Here is a 5,253-nt window from a genome sequence, read left to right on the forward strand (position 1 = left end):
TAATGGAAATTTGTATCATGGTAATATAGCCTTTGTAGGTAATCCATTCTATGATTCAATTAGAATGTAATCTACAACATAATACATGATGTATGTAAGGAACATTAACTATTCGAGTTTTTGTCTACGTCTACAATTTCTAATACATTGACTAGACTAAAGAAAAAGAAAAAGATGCCTGTACATTACATATTTAATCCTCAATTTTATTCTTTTTAAAATTTTAAATTGTTATGATTTTGAGCGATTTAAGGAACTTTTCAACATTACATCTAAAAATTGTATTGCACGTGTCTATTTGTTTCTTCAAGTGGAAGGGAGTTTTCAAGACAAGGAGAATGTAGAACCCATAGATGATGCTAATGGTGACAAGGCTAAGATTATCTAGTTGTTTTGATTGGTATTTGTCATAAAATAATGAATGCTAGCTTGGACTTTTGATGAAATTCTAATTAGTTGGCCTTTTTATTTTATTATTATTTTGGTTTCTTTACCAGAATCTAAATTAGGATGTCTAGCTTTTGAGTTCTATTCTTACTTACTACCGGCTTTGTACTTCTTGTGTATTCATAGGTAACCACAAGGAGGAGGATGAAGGAGGGAAATAAATTTATTTTCAAGTTTGATATCCATGGGAGGGAAGTGATCATGATTACATATATGAAGAGGTTGTTTTGAAAGTTTATTAATTTTCTATTTTTCCTAGGGTAATTAACTTGTATGTGCATGAATCATTATGTTCACCTCATTAATCAGATACATTTCAGTTGAATACTTGGTTATATTTATATGTTTAAATGTAACACTTTTGGATGAATAAAGTGAATCATCTATAAACATGTAGATAATCATACACAAAATGGAAAATCATTGGGGTGGAAATTAATAGAATGTGAATTTTAAATATAAAAACTATGAAGGTTCACCAACAAACTTGATTCGTCAGATATGTAGTTTGTCATTTTTAGGTCTTTCTTCATGTTGGGTACTTTGTATATTATCCTTAACATATATTTTATTTGTATCTATTTTAAATATTTCTATGAATTTTACAATGGAAAGGAGCATGATCCCTTTTGTCTATTGGAAGCATTGTAAAGTAAGCCTCTACCAACATCCTGAAACAAAAATGTTGTGATACAAAGGCTAGAACTAACTAGATGTTGACCATTCATTGAGCGAAGGCATTTCATAGGTTATAAACTTTTGTTGATAATACCACAAATAATTACATATTCTTTTTTAAAGATCCATTCACCTCATTCATGTTGTATTCTGGTAGTAATGATGATTATTGTTTTGTTAGACTTCTAGAGTATGTTGATGAAACCATGTGGAATGTTAATGTCTTCAAAATGATTTTGTATGGTAGAATTGGGTTTGCTACATCATTAGGTGTCTAATGACTTAAAATATAATAGAGATTCAAAAAGGTTGTGATCTAACTCGATGGTTTTGTAAATAGAATGTGCCATGCTAGTCCTAGGTAAGAGTATAGCCATATTTATATGTGCAAAAAAATAGCCACTACATAAAATTGGAACTACATATGTTACTTGATGCTACAATATACACTATACAAAGTTTAAAATACATTTGATATCTGATTCAATGGCACTTGTGTGATGTTCCTTTTAGGGATGATCCTAAAATTTTCCTTAAAATAAAAAATTTAATAAGAAAAACAATATAGTTAGAATTATATATATTTACCAGTTTATGTCTTTATCAAGATTAATCCTAGTTTAGATCCTGCCACCATGTTAGGCAACATATGAAATATAATTTAGAAGAGTATTTTTTTAAAAAAGGTTTAGGGATCCAACAAAAAATAGAAGTGCATATATATATATATATATATACATATATATATATATATATATATATATATATACATGTATATATATATATACATATATATATATATACATGTATATATATATATATATATACATATATATATATATATATATATATATATACATGTATATATATATATATATATGTATGTATATATATATATATGTATGTATATATATATACACACATATATACATATATATGTATATATACATATATATGTATATATACATATATATATACATATATATGTATATATACATATATATATACATATATATGTATATATACATATATATATACATATATATACATATATATGTATATATGTGTATATATATATATACATATATATACATATATATGTATATATATGTATATATATATATACATATATATGTATATATATGTATATATGTATATATATGTATATATGTATATATATGTATATATGTATATATATGTATATATATGTATACATATATATATATATGTATATACATATATATATATATATGTATATATATAATTATCTTAATCTATTTAGTTGGATTATTTAATAGCTTTTGAACTGTAGGAACCAAACCATCAATAATTCCATTTCACATAACTAACTGTAGTAGGGTTTGGAGATGGAAAACTTAAAAAGGTGATTGGAGACTATTTGGCCCAATAAATTAAGCTCAAGAGTGCACACCATTCAACTAAGACAATTGTCACCTGGGGTGGCCTACTAAAATCAAAGAACCCAAGATATTGAGCAAGATTGTACAGGTCAATTAAGCCCAAGACCATGAAGCATCCAACTAATAAAATTCTCCCTTGAACAATAAATAGAAGGAACATCCAGCTAAGACAATTCACCCTTTTTCTGTAAATAGAAGGAACCAATCTACTGCCTCTCCTTAACAAAATTCCTTTGTAGAAAGTACAAAGTTGTGTCACCTTTTAGGCCGACTTATCAGAATGACTGAATTTGAGTATTTCTATTTAAAAAACAATTTTGTTCAAACATATGATCTAGATAAATTAATTCTAGCTAAGTTATATATGGTCTCACACTTTTCCAATTGTAAATGTCCATTAAATTCAAGTTTTATACTAGTTTGTATCCAATTACTAAAGAAATAAAATTATTTTAGAAAAATGACATTTCAATAACTCTTACTATTTCTTATGAATTTTTTTTAATAACTTATAAACACGATTTTATAGATCTCAAAGTCAAGAATATTCTCATATAGAGTTTATAGTGTTTTAATTAGATATAGTATATTGTAATTTAAAAATCTACAAACACATATTTTAACACTAAAAAATATGTCAATTTTTAGAAAGTTCAAAAATATTAAATCATATCAAAAAATTTTAAAATTGTATTACATTCTAGAGGAGAGGGTACTCTTCTCGAATGTATAATTTTTCTTTAGGTTAGAATAGATTTGTTTTGAAAAATGTGGTGGGAGGCAAAAAGCTATCAATTTCAGGTGAGTTGAAATTTGAATCATTATAAAGGAGAAAATATAGTCCTAAAGCGAATTTTTATTTTTGATTGTTTTAGCTATATAAGTTATCTACAACATAGTCTGAGATCAAACGGAAATAATTTTATTTTCATATAATTTTGTGATGGGAACTAGACCCCTAATTTTTAACATTTTTCAGCATCTAAAAAATTACCTATAAAAACTAGGAAAATATATCAATTCTTATTCCAAATAATTATTGAAAAATATAATCATAAACTTCTTTCATTTCTACACATTTCATTAGTTTAATTCATTTTCAAATTCTAAATAAGAATACCAGTATTATGTCATTGAAGTTGAACAATTATACTTTTGTTAGCCTTTTCCTTTACAAAAGGGTGACACAGGTTTGTGCTTTTACCCCCTTCCATTCACATAAGATTGCTTGTGTGAACAAAGAATAGATAGAATTATTATTAAATAAAGAAGCATATGAAATTTGTGAACTTTATTAACATTTAACTATCACTATTGCATGCAAAATACTTGTGAATGCACAACTCTTCTATTTTTCCTTGTATCAATCTGATATGCTACTTATACCCAGATATAGATATATATGAGAATATTCTCTTCTTTAATATTATCTTATTTTGGATGTTAGGCTTCCTTCCTTTTATTTCTTCCATAAAGAAAAGGGTCATAGTTTTTTTTTTTTGAAAGGGGTAAGTGCACCAAGTTGTGGTGCCAAAAAGATGACACCCTTTTTTGTCTTTCTAGTTTTGAAAAGCACACACATGCTATGGCTTGGGTATGCCAAGCCATAGGGCATGCACGCTATAGTGTGTATGCATTATAGTATGTGTGTCATTTGAAAAAAATTAAATTTACAAAGCGCGAATGTGATATTTAGAAGTAAATTTAAAAGGCTTTAAATAGTGCATGCACGCTATAGCTCGTATGCACTATATGGTGCATGTGCTATTCAAAAATTTGCATTCTACCAAACCTAATGTTTGGTTTTGCCTTGGGGATCCAACCCAAAGCTTTGGAGTCTATAAACTGGTCTGAGATGTGTTTTACTGCAAACGTACAAAAAATGATTGATTTTTCTTGTGTGCTATCCTTCGAGTTTCCTTGTGGTTGAGCATCAATAAAATCAGGTTACATGACATTGTAAGTCTCTGTGTTAGCTACATGACCATATAATTTAGTTTTTATTTAAACTATTTCAAGCCTTTCATCTATAATTTCTTTTAAATGTATGTCTATTTTTCGTGGAAAACCAACATGTACTAATTGGGCTGTAGATTTTAGCTCCTTCATTGAATTTTGCAACAACTTAGTTTTTTAGAAACTAGACTCCATTCTACACACTTTGAAAAAAAGAAGTTTTGATTTCAAATTAGTTTTCAATCATTTCTAGGGGGAGCACCCAGATATTTCACATTTTTGGGATGTGTCTAATTAAAAAATTCATTAAAAAAAATACACATTATAAAATTACCTAAAAAATCTGGGATAAACTACATAGTGTTAGGTAACTTTTGACTGAAGTGATTGAAGAATTTAAAAAAAAAAAAAAGTTGAAATTTTAGGGGCGCCACACTTTGTACTATGTTATATTTTTTTAGAATAAACAGTACCACTTTCTGTGGCCCCCCTTTTTGAGGACCTAAAACTAAACCATTTTGAAAAAAATTTAGTAGTTTAGAAACTAGATTCAAAAGACTACTACTTTTGTTTTTGTCATATCTTAAAATTTTGAGCATAACTATCTTCAAATTCTCGTTGAAGTCTAGAAATTGCTGATTTCAAGAAAAAGGTGTCCACTTATACCCCCCTTTTGGACCACAAATTGGTGCACTTACCCAAAGGATACACCTATTTGCAATTTTCACCTTTTTAAAGAGGCACATTTTTG

Source organism: Cupressus sempervirens, chromosome 4, assembly GCF_028749045.1.
Source record: "Cupressus sempervirens isolate cs-2001-9-10 chromosome 4, ASM2874904v1, whole genome shotgun sequence".
Taxonomy (NCBI): Eukaryota; Viridiplantae; Streptophyta; class Pinopsida; order Cupressales; family Cupressaceae; genus Cupressus; species Cupressus sempervirens.